Source organism: Chanodichthys erythropterus, chromosome 3, assembly GCF_024489055.1.
Source record: "Chanodichthys erythropterus isolate Z2021 chromosome 3, ASM2448905v1, whole genome shotgun sequence".
NCBI lineage: Eukaryota > Metazoa > Chordata > Actinopteri > Cypriniformes > Xenocyprididae > Chanodichthys > Chanodichthys erythropterus.
In genome coordinates this window covers 46,515,419-46,528,789 of record NC_090223.1, presented here as the reverse complement: position 1 = coordinate 46,528,789, position 13,371 = coordinate 46,515,419, and positions in this window count along the sequence as shown.

Genomic DNA, 13,371 nt, shown 5'->3' with positions numbered 1-13,371 from the left:
TCAGAAGTCTGTGATTCAGCTCATTACCCGCTAATGCGGCCACGCCCACAGAGCCAGCGCTATTCAGACGCAAATACATGTATACATCGTCTCATTCATGTATTTATTGTCTATTTACTGTTTATCTGGATGTTAAAGCCATGGTTGGTGACTTCTAGAAGACATGCCGTTAGTTCCTGGTTCCTGTTCTTCTTTGGATGAATGTGTGGACTAAATGTGCAGAGTGCCCTCCGGCTGCAAGTATGAATTGAAAACGGTATCCAGCATAGTGATGACAATAAATATTGAATAAATATTACTCCTCTGTATAGATAATTGACATAAACATATAGAATCCATCAATATTTCTCTAAATGTGCATGCTTTTAAGCTAAAAGCCTATATGAAATGCCATAGAGGTAACATATTGTTCAGACACTTTGCATCACAGAAATACATTAGGATTTATTTTAAAGTATATAATACCATCATTTGAAATTGTAATAATATTTCACAGTATTGCTGTTTTTTTTTCTGTATGTTTGATATACACCATCACAGAGGGTTTTTTCACAGCCTACCTGACTGAAAGGCCTCATTATTATGCAAGTCATTTCAGGTCATTATTATGTGATTCGTTTGTCTTCTCAGGTGAGAAAATTTAATTTGGGATGCACCGAATATTCGGCCACCCAAAAGTGCATTTTCGGTTTTCGGCCAAAATACTTTTATCACCGAAACAATACGGCCGAAATGTTGTGATGACGCAAACAGAAACTGCGAGGTCAGCTCCTCTGATGCATCTGTAGCGGACGTTATTCCTTTAATCGCAGCACAAGCGTCTCCTAAGCGAAGTGGTTGAGACGGACCACGGAGTGAAAACAATGAAAAGTACACTCTTACGCCTGTTTCACACATAATCCGTCTGCAGTGCATGTGCGGTCCGTATGCAGTGCGTATGTGTTGCTGAAGCAGGAAGCTATGGCAAGCCGTTTTGACTTTTATTCATTCTCAGGATATGAATTCTTGATATCAACAATTCAGTTTTCACTAGTTAAAATGCTAATTCTTGATATCAGGAATTACATTTCCACTAGTAACAATGGCAATTTTTGATATCAAGAATTACATTTCCACTAGTAACAAGGTTAATTTTTGATATCAACAATTCAATTTTCACTAGTTAAAATGCTAATTTTTGATATCAAGAATTATTTTCCACTAGTAAAAACTAGAATTCTTGATATCAGCAATTTATATCCTGGGAAAGGCAATAGGCAAGCCGTTTTGACTTTTAATCATTCCCAGGATATGAAATTTTGATATCAACAATTCAGTTTTCACTAGTTAAAATGTTAATTCTTGATATCTGGAATTACATTTCTACTAGTAACAATGACAATTGTTGATATCAAGAATTAACATTTCCACTAGTAACAATGTTAATTCTTGATATCAACAATGATGTCATCACTCGCAGAAATATGTATTCTTGATATCAACATTTGAATTTCCACTAGTAAAAACTAGAATTCTTGATATCTGTAATTGTATTTTCACTAGTGAAATGTCACCATAGGCTGCCATTCAAATTCAATTGTTGATATCAAGAATTGAGTTCTTACTAGTTGAAATTTCAATTTCACATATCAGAAATACAATTCTTACTAGTAAAAATGCAAATTTTTAATATCAATAATTCAGTTGTCACTAGTTGAAATGTCAGTTCTTGATATCAACAATTGAATTGCTACTAGTAACAATGTTCATTTTTGATATCAATATTTTGATTGTCACTAGTGACAATGTTAGTTTCTGATATCATGAATGTGATTGTTACTAGTAAGAAAGCCATTTTACATATCTGAAATTATGTTGATATCAGGAATGCATTTTCAGATATCAAAAATGAACATTTTTACTAGTAGAAATTAAATTGTTGATATCAAGAACTGACATTTCAACTAGTGACAATTGAATTCTTGATATCAAAAATTTGCATTTTTACTAGTAACAATGTAATTATTGATATCAACAAAGAGAGTTGATATCTGAAATTGCTCTTGCAACTAGTGAAAATTCAATTACTGATATCTAGAAACGCAATTTTTACAGGTAAGAATAGCTAAGGTAATGAGCTAATAAATATTAATGAGATGTGGTTTTCGCATAATCCTCTGTAAGCCAAAGATGGAGGAAGAACATCCGTCCAGAGAAATGGCTCCTTTATTTTTTCGTTTAGTTAATAAAACATAAAAATTATATTATGGCTTGATTTTTTTATTTTTTATTTATTTATTTATTTATTTTTTAAAAAGTAGTTTCATCCTGTTTGTTTTTATTGGCCACGGGGTCCTTCAGAGAATTAAGGGAAAAAAATGAACAAGGCATTCATGTATCATTTATTTTACCATTGACATGAACATAAGAAAAATAACCTTGTGTCGTTTTTCATGTTTATTTTTGTTTTCATTACACTTTCTAATGCATCAATGGACTATTTTTTTATTGTTCCATCCCTGACATTTACATATGGCTCTAATACAGAATGTGTCGCCATCGTGCCCAAATTCGTGCCGGTGTTTCTCTTTGATTAAAGGCCTGTGCATTGTAAAACAGTGTAATGAAATGTTATTGGCTACTGAAAATTTTTAGTGTACATTTTGATGTATTATGTACACCGACACCTTCTCATATGGGATAGCCTAATAATGAGCCGAAATATTTGCACTCTCTGTCCAATGGATGCGTAAATATGGCATGATAGCTACACTGTAATGTGCTAATAACTTGTATTATTTTTATTTATAGTAATATGTTGTCCATTAACTTGAAGTATAGGGCCACATTGGACAAGATGAATGATAAAGTCTTTTTGAACCTCTTTCCTATTCCCATTGGCCATTTTAATGTCACATTAAATATAACACTTGATAACTCGTCTGATAGTCCAGTTGCATAATATATTTGAATGAAATATGCATCTGGAATGTCTCTCAATTGTAGTGGGTTCGGAGTGGAAGAGACAATGATTTAATAATAATGTAATCTTGCCCATCGGGTTGTCAGCCTGTTATTATTATTGTTGTTGTCGTTGTTATTGTCGTTTTACTTTATAAAATAATGTTTACTTAAAACCTAAAATAACTAATGAATGCTTTATTCGTAAACTTTTTTTTTTCTGTTTTGGTAAAGTGCCTCTACTGTTCCATTACATTGTTATCATGAAGTGTTGTTTTGGTGATTGTAGTTTACAGAGCTTTTGCCTGCAAAACAATACGGAATAGAACGGAATTGTGTATGTTATGTTAAAAGAGACCAATAAAAAGGTCTCTTCATTTTAAATGTAGGCCTACAGCAATCATGTCTGGAAACTTGACAAATAATATTTTATTGGGGCATGTAAAAGGGAAAAAACAAAGAAAAAAATTATAGAGAAAAGTTTAAGGTTAAAAGATTCCTTATCATATGGCCCCCTCTAGTGGCCAACATTAATATCACAGCCTTAATCTTCCAAGTGAAATGGCTGTTTTGAATTTGATTTTACACTCACCACCAGCATAATAAATTCATAAAACTCAGCATGTGTGGTCATTTATTGTTCTCCATGTTTACAAAGTTTTTATAAGTTTGATATACATGTGTTGGTAATGGGCTGTTCGTGCTCATACAGTAATGAAATGACCAAATATTAATTTAGCACATTCCCAGTGTCCATAGCTGTATCCCTTCTTGACCTTACCCTAAAATCTGTGTCTTCTGAGTTAGAAAAAAGTGCTTCAGAGAATTATTTTAAGCATGCAGTTAAGACAATTTGATGCATTCCACATAGGCATACACAAAAAGTAATTGGCCTAAGATTCATTCTATTTGCCCTATATAAAAATATCATTATTTTATTAATATTTTAAGCCTGTTCTCTTCTTGGATGAGTACAGTTTAAGTACAGAATCCGTGGGAACAGACTGCGAAGCGTGGGCATGGTTTACAAATTTGTGGGTATAGGCGGATCGAAAAACCGATATGGTTTACAAATCTAAGCGCACAGATTGGATATTCCAAGGTACGTTTAATTTTGCACTAAGTGAAATAGCAATAGAATCTATTTGCACTAAGTGATAGAATATAATAGCAATAGAATTACACTAAGTGAAAACAGCACCATTTCTTATATGCTACTTACACTAAGTGAAAAAAGCTAAATATTCTATTTGCCCTATAAAAAAGTATTCTCTTTGCAATAAGTGCACATAGTAGTTAGATGCTACTTATAAATGGTGTCAGATAATATTTGTACATTAGTGTTGTTGTACATTAAACTATATGCAATAATAACAGACAGGGACATGCAGAGAGTTCCTCAGGGGCAGGGGCTCAGATGTAAAAAAGGGGCAATATATATATATATATATATATATATATATATATATATATATATATATATATATATATATATATATATATATATATATATATATATATATATATAGGTTATAGCTATATAGGTTAGGCTGCATTTATTTGATCAAAAATACAGAAAAAACAGTAATATTGTGAAATATTTTTACTGTTAAAATAATGGTCTTCTGTTTTAATATACTTCAAAATATATTGATTTATGTGAAGCAAAACTGAATTTTTTAGCATCATTACTCCAGTCTTCAGTGTCACATGGTCCTTCAGAAATCATTCTAATATGATGATTTATTATCAATGTTAGAAATAGTTGTGCTGCTTTATATTTTTTATAACCTGTGATACATTTTTTCCAAGATTCTTTGATGAATAAAATGTTAGAAAAGAACAGCATAAATTATAGGAATAAATTATATTTAAAAGTATATTAAAATAGAAAACCATCACTGTAAATTGTAATCATCTTTCACTATATTGCTGTTTTTGATCAAATAAATGCAGGAGGAGTTTATTAAGAGACTTTTTTCATAATGCTGCATAATTATCAAAAATGGTAACATAATAAAGTACTTTCTTTTCATGTCACCATTTCACCAGCCTACACTAATAGGCCTGTAGGTGGCACTTGGGCTTCATTAACTATGATAGTTTCATAAAAGAGTAAACGGTGTATCAATATACATAAATACACTAAATTAATTGAGCGGTATACTTCCATTATTGCAAATTTTGGTGCTGCATGGTGCAGTGCGTTGTAGTCAGTTTACATCCACTTTGTCAACGATGCAGTTGGACTTATAAAATGCACAAACCGCAGAAATAGGAAGTCTTTTTAATTTCTTAAGTTCGCAAGTTCGACACTTTTTGAATATCTTATTTTTATATCTTAATTTGTATTGAAGATAAATGCCTTTCCAATCTGATGGATGGGAAAAGGAAGTAGAGCGAGTTCGGCAAAAGGCGGATTCGAACCTCTGTCAATTTGCGTCAAAACTATTTTTAACGCGCCTTACCTACACTTCGACAAGCCGTTTTGACTTTTATTCATTCCCAGGATATCAATTGTTGATATCAAGAACTTAATTGTTGATATCAGGAATTACATTTCCACTAGTAAAAACTTAATTCTTACTAGTAAGAATGAAGTTGTTACTAGTAAGAATGTAGTTTTTACTAGTAACAACTTCATTCTTACTAGTAAGAATGTAGTTTTTACTAGTAAGAATGAAGTTGTTACTAGTAAGAATGTAGTTTTTACTAGTAAGAATGAAGTTGTTACTAGTAAGAATGTAGTTTTTACTAGTAAGAATGAAGTTGTTACTAGTAAGAATGTAGTTTTTACTAGTAAGAATGAAGTTGTTACTAGTAAGAATGTAGTTTTTACTAGTAAGAATGAAGTTTTTACTAGTAAGAATTCAATTCTTGATATCAACAATTGAATTTGAATGGCAGCCTATGGTGACATTTCACTAGTGAAAATACAATTACAGATATCAAGAATTCTAGTTTTTACTAGTGGAAATTCAAATGTTGATATCAAGAATTAACATTGTTACTAGTGGAAATGTAATTCCTGATATCAACAACTGAATTGTTGATATCAAGAATTATATTTCCACTAGTAAAAACTTCATTCTTACTAGTAACAACTTCATTCTTACTAGTAAAAACTTCATTCTTACTAGTAAGAATGAAGTTTTTACTAGTAAGAATTGTATTTCTGATATGTGAAATTGCAATCATGTCATGTTCACTGTGGTTTCACAAGGACATGAGACCTGCAGGTGACAGTTGATTGCCTTAAAACACATTGCAAACAAGTGAAATGTAAAATTTAATTAAGTAAAATGTAAATCTTAATTTTTACAATTCTTATGCACCCCATTAACTTATTACTATTTAGATTCATACACAATATATTCAATTCTAAAACAAAACATGATCATACACACACATTGACTTTTGCACTGGTTTAATGCAATGGATTTATACATTCCTAATAAACTGCATGTCAAGCATTTCGTCTGTCCTTTCCTACATGTTCTTGTAGTCTCTGCTTTGGTTTGCAGTGCTGCACGAGGATGATCCAGTTGGTCAGAGAAAGGAGTATGAATGCATGGTTTGCACTGAAAGAGGAAATATGTTCTAGTGAGCAGGAGCAATCTAAATAACTAAAGATTGTGTGCCAAGTTGTGTGTTAATCATATACAGGTGTATCTGCCCTTTTTCACAAAAAACAACACTGGGAACTTTTATGTTTATTGAAGGTTTATTAAAAATAAGGAGCAAGGAAAAGCTTGCAAAATCCAAGGAGCAGAGACGGTGAGGGTACAGCGAGATTGCATGGAGTCTTCAGGATCTGAATCCCCTTTGTGCTTGTATTGAAAGCAAGATAAAAGGAGACATAACAGGACAAATTAAATATAGTAGTAGTATATAATACAGTTTTGGTATTTAGTATGATTTCCCATTTAGCCTAGTGTAATATATATATATATATATATAGTGCTGCTTTTAAGCATTGTTTTTTTTTTTTTTAATAAACTTCCCTCTCCCCATCAATCCAAAAATCAGCCGAGCTGACACATATAGACAGTAATACATTTTGATTCTGTTGACTGTCTATATGTGTCAGCTCGGCTGATTTTTGGATTGATGGGGAGAGGGAAGTTTATAAAAAAACAAAAGTATACTACAGTATTTATTACAGTATCAGTTCACTATACTGCAGTATGCTGTAGCATTCATTAACAAAGTGTTGTAAATACTATAGGCTAATATAGACAGTATTCTACAATTTACTATAGTATGGTTCAAAAACACAATAGACTACTATTTACTTTAGTATTTTTTTTTTCACCTGGGTTGTATATTTAATAAGGAATTCTAATTTTACCACTTTCACCCACCACAAGCCCCAAAGTTATATAATCCCGTTGAGAAGACTTTTTCTCTAATTACACGACGACGAATAAAGCTGTTTTAATCTATTATCTACTATCATATAACTTCCCCTGAAACTATTTATTTAGTGAGCAATATCAGCTATCATGCTTTAATACACAAGTTAATTTGATTCAGATGTACTGATGATATAAAATCTTATTTAAACGGCTTACCTTTTAAAAGTGCATCACAAACGGTCTGTTCTGCTGTAACTCTATGGCGCGGCTGCTACCGATGATGTAGGCCTAACCGTAAAACAAGGAAAATAAACGCCTGGTTTCAATTTTTTGGTTTTGCATTTGCATTGTATGGTCTGAAAACTGAATTGTGAAGCGTTTAATTTGCCTAAAAACCTCCTTTGCCATTGCCAGTTTGTCCACAGTTCACCACAGTTCTGAGCACGTAAAAACATCACGCTCTTATTTGAATATTAACAAGCAGTCGTCATTATTATGCACATATCCTAAACGGAATTCATGATATCTGCAATAAGAATTTTTACTAGTGAAAATTAAATTTTAACATGTAAGAATTAAGTTACAGATAACAAGAAGTATGTTTTTTACTAGTTGTGATTTCATTTTTGATATCATAAATGTATTTCTGCGAGTGATGACGTCATTGTTGATATCAAGAAGCGTAATTCCTGATATCAACAATCAGCATTTCCACTAGTGAAAATTGCATTTCTGATATCAAGAATTGAATTGTTGATATCAACAATTCATGTTTTTAAATGTTAAAAGGGCGACAAAACCATTACAGATATCAAGAATTGAGTTCTTACTAGTTGAAATTCCAATTTCACATATCAGAAATAAATTCTTACTAGTAAAAATGCTAATTTTTGATATCATTAATTACTTTGTTACTAGTGCAAAATCTATTATTGATATCAACAATTGAATTGCTACTAGTAACAATGTTCATTTTTGATATCAATAATTTGATTGTCACTAGTGACAATGTTAGTTTCTGATATCATGAATGTGATTGTTACTAGTAAGAAAGCCATTTTACATATCTGAAATTATGTTGATATCAGAAATACATTTTCAGATATCAAAAATGAACATTTTTACTAGTAGCAATTCAATTGTAGATATCAAGAACTGACATTTCAACTAGTGACAATTGAGTTCTTGATATCAACAATTTGCATTTTACTAGTAGCAATGTAATTATTGATATCAAAAATTACTATTTTTACTAGTAAGAACTGCATTTCTGATATGAGAAATTGGAATTTCAACTAGTAAGAACTCAATTTTTGATATCAACAATTGAATTTGAATGGCACCCTATGGTGACATTTCACTAGTGAAAATACAATTACAGATATCAAGAATTCTAGTTTTTACTAGTGGAAATTCAAAAGTTGATATCAAGAATGAACATTGTTACTAGTGGAAATGTAATTCCTGATATCAACAACTGAATTGATGATATCAAGAATTAAATTGTTGATATCAAGAAGTAACATTGCTACTAGCGGAAATGTAATTCCTGATATCAAGAACTGAATTGTTGATATCAAGAATTCATATCCTGAGATGTGAATAAAAGTCAAAACGGCTTGCCATAGGAAGCGGCCATTGTGCTTTCACACAGCACACGTTTGCAGTGCGTAAAGTTATATTCATTACGCTTATATATTGACAGTTGCTGGAGTAGTTTAGTACACGTAAACATGACACAAAGATTTGAAAACTTACTGTCGACACCAACAGTCAACGAAACTGCTTCCCAAGCCTTTTCCTTCGCATTCAAATATTTATACAATACATTCTGCGGGTCACACAGAATTTTATGTTTTTCCACCTCAACGATGAGACGAGTGTCATCCATGTCACCTTGTTTTTGAATAGGTTGGTTTAGGTCCGCCTGTCACGTACTTGGGTAAAGTTGGTTTTATATTCGCACATTCGGACTTCTGATAAATTCAGACTTTCCAATAAATGTGCAATAAATTAAATGTTTGCGAATTTTAAGCAGCGACATGATATTGACAACCAACGATTGTCAACTTACAACATTTTTTCACAGTCGATCAAAATAGTCAAGTATTGTTTTAATGGCATATTTACTTGTGAATGTCCACTGAATGTCCAATGTAGTGTGATTAACAAGGCTACTGAATACGGATGTCCGAATGTGTGAATATAAAACCAACTTTACCCAAGTCACGTCATTGCCTGCTGGGATGCGAGTTTCCCTCCAACGATGGGGAAAAACATATCTGATCGCATTATGCAAGTAAACACTGTTCATTTTTTTAAAAATAAAATTGTTTTGAAATGATACAACTGAACTGTGTATCCAACAATCCATGTTCAATTGAAATGTTTCCTTTTGGCATGAATATAGCTTGTTGCTGGCATGGCGTTAAATCAAAAAAAAAAAAAAAAAATCCTTTATGTAATGTACTAAATATACAAAGTAGTTTAAATGTGCATAAATTCTTTTTTTTTTTACAATTTCAGGTCAATCCATGTTCATTTTGCCCACACACAATCTGCTGTGCTGCACTTGCAGTACAGCAAAAATAGACTCGGTACGTAAACGATTGCTGCACTGCTGCAGACGCACCGCTCCTGGAACGCAATGACGGACCGCAACCGCGTGCAGTGTGAACGCTCTAATACGTTAACATGGGTGCGTAAAAAAATACGCAACGCATACGCACTGCAGACGGATAATGTGTGAAACAGGCGTTAGAGTCGGTCAGCACACGTTTCACTGAGATCTGTTCGGATCCTCTGCACTTCATCGCGATTGTACTTGATCCGTGTTATAAAGACCATTACTTTGATGCGGAAATAAAGCAGCACGCACGAGAAATGATCCACTCCGCGATGGATGCGGAGAACCCGTGTGGAGACAGAGACGGAGCAGCGCCCAGCGCAGGAGAAGGAGATCAGAGCGCAGAAAAAAAACTTGTCTCTCTGCACCACATGAGGGCATGCACCCTCGTTGTCTGATATGTTCAGTGAAATCCTGCAAGAAATATTTACTAAAATGTGTAACTTGACCCCACTCATGTGTACATTAAATAATAATGTACAGGACATTATTATTTAATGTACACATGAGTGGGGTCAAGTTAAACATTTTAATTTAAAAACTGTGCATTGTTGCAATGTGCTAAATAAATATTTGCATAATGTGTAATTGATTTATTCTTTGAAACTTTAATATTAATGTATGCAATTGCAATGCCTTGATTTTAGTAAAGTTAGTACACAGTCATTAACATAAATGCAGTGGTATTAATAATTGGCATAATTTCTTTCGGTGTTTCGGCCTTGGTTTCCTCTTTTTCGGTTTCGGCCAAGAATTTTCATTTCGGTGCATCCCTAATTATTATAGTGACCAAAATTATCACGGTTATCACAGAATCCTGTTCAAAAAGTCCTAATGCTAAACAATGAAATCAATTTACCAAGTTTTATGTAGAAAACAAGCAAATAACAAATAAAATTAGCATCAATATGTACTTTTTCCTTTACATAAACATAAAAATAATAACATTAAAAATGATGGCCAGATTTTAAAGGAGTGTCTTGCAACATGTTATCTCTAAATCCTTTTCAGCCTCTAAATCATTTTTATAAAAGTCAAAAAAGATAAATTACTGACATTTACAATGCACATTATCCTTTATTATTAATAGTATGCGGTCCATGTGAGCTTTACAGAGGGGAGCTTTACAGGGGGTATGGCTTATCTAAATGAGATGTAAATGAGCCCTATTGTCACTCCCAGCAGGTGAGAACTGCAGAAACTTTTTTAACAGGTTAGTGTATTTTACCCAACAGAGGTTAAATAAGGCCTAGGTTCGGCTCTGGGAGGATTTAAATGAGAAGTTTGGGCCAAGTTTAAATTAAAGCAATTAACAGCCGGCAATTTTATTACAAAGACTCAAAATTACCACAGCATTTGCAGTAAAAACAACAAAATGAACTATGGTTTTACTACAACTATGGTTTATCTATGTTTGTCGTTGTAAAACCATAACTACAAAAATCATGTTTTCAAAACCTATGGTTACTAGTCATGATAACCATACTTTTACTCTAGTATTACTGCAATATTACAATAGTAGAACCATTATTTGAAAAAAAAAAAAAAAAAAAAGTTAGTTTCTACAGTTTTACCATATAGTAAAACCATATAGTGCTTTTTACAATATATGTTAGTTTCAAAGCAGCTTTACAGAAAATGCATGTTCAAGATTAAACAATAGAAAAATATCCTTTAATCAGCCAAAGGAATGTCAATATGACAATAGCTCTAAGATGAAGTCAATTTGAAATTGTGTGTTTAAGTCGTGTTCAGTTAAACAGACAAAAGGATGCTATCTTCAACATTTTTAAAGAGCAAGTTTGCAGATTTTCAACACACTTTGTATTGTTACAATGTTGGTCATATACAGTACTGTGCAAAAGTCTTTGGCACGTCAGTATTTTCACCCCCCAAAAAAATGGTTTTAAGACAGTTATTTATAACCATGAAATAAAAATAAAAACGTAATTGCTAATTGTTAATTTTTATCTCACAATTCTGACTTTTTCTCAGAATTGAGAGATTTAAATATCACAATTGCGAGTTATAAAGTCAGAATTGCATAATATAAAGTCAGAATTGTGATATAAAGTCAGAATTGCAAGTTATAGTCAGAATTGCGTGTTATATAGTCAGAATTGCGTGTTACAAAGTCAGAATTGCGTGATAGAAAGTCGCAATTACCTAGGGCTGCACGATTTATCGCAATTAAATCGCACGTGATCTGGCAAAGGCTGCAATTGTTTTTTGCGCAGCTCGTATTGTGCGATAAATCGTGCAGCCCTACGATTACCTTTTTTATTTAGTGACGGAAACAAGCTTCCATAGAGATATCCCTGTTTATTTGTCAGTAAAACTGTCATGCAAACCTTCCCTTTGAGACACTTGCTCGGTTTTACAGACAAGGTATAAAGGGTTAGTTCACCCAAAATTTTTTTTTTTTTACGTTTTTTTTCCTCAGTAACAGGATGAATTAGTAACCTAAATGATTAATAACATTCTTTATAAAAGAATATACACATAAAAACGAAGAAAAATATCAAAATTGAATCATTTGTGCAATCTCATGCTAACCTCGTGCGTGCATGTTCAGCAGGCTTCTTCGTCCGAATTTAATATAAATCGACTCTCAACATGCTGCGGAGTTAAGTGGTTAATCACAGTACTGCACCAAAGATACTGGTTTCTTTTTGTAGTATACATATCAAAAGTAGTTAAAAATAGATTTACTGTAGAACAAAAACAAATAAAATAAAGAAAATATGAATGTACAATTCAAAGGGGTTACACTTTAAAGGGGTTTTTCTCCCTTTAGAGCTTTTTTGAGTGCCTACCTTCAAATGGCCACAGCTTCTCCAAATTTGATTAGATTTCCATGTGTTACACATCGTTGGAAAGCTTGGAGACTACACTTTCAGAATAACTCAAAATGCCCAGGAACCGACTTGTTTCCCTACTTTCCGTAGTGATCAAAGTGATCCAGTTTGAGTTAAGTTTAGGTTAAAGGATTAATTCACTTTCAAATGAAAATAAGCCCAAGCTTTACTCACCCTCAAGCTGTCCTAGGCGTATATGACTTTCTTCTTTCTGATGAACACAAACTGAGAAATATTAATAAATATCCTGACGCATCCAAGCTTTATAATGGCAGTGAATGGGATCACACGGCTCCAGGGAGCTTAATAAAGGCCTTCTGAAGCGAAGTGATGCATTTGTGTAAGATAAATATATTTAACAAGTTATGAAGTAAAATATTTAGCTTCCGCCAGACCACAATCCATATTCAAGTTACGAAGAAAGTGTAAATTGCGATCATGTCAGTTACACTTTTTCCGTAAGTTTAATAGGGAAAGTGTAGAACGTAGCGTAAGCTTTGTGAGCTGCAAGAGTTTTACACTTTCTTTGTGCGTTAAATACGGAAGGCGGAAGCTAGATATTTTACTTCATAACTTGTTTAAATATGGA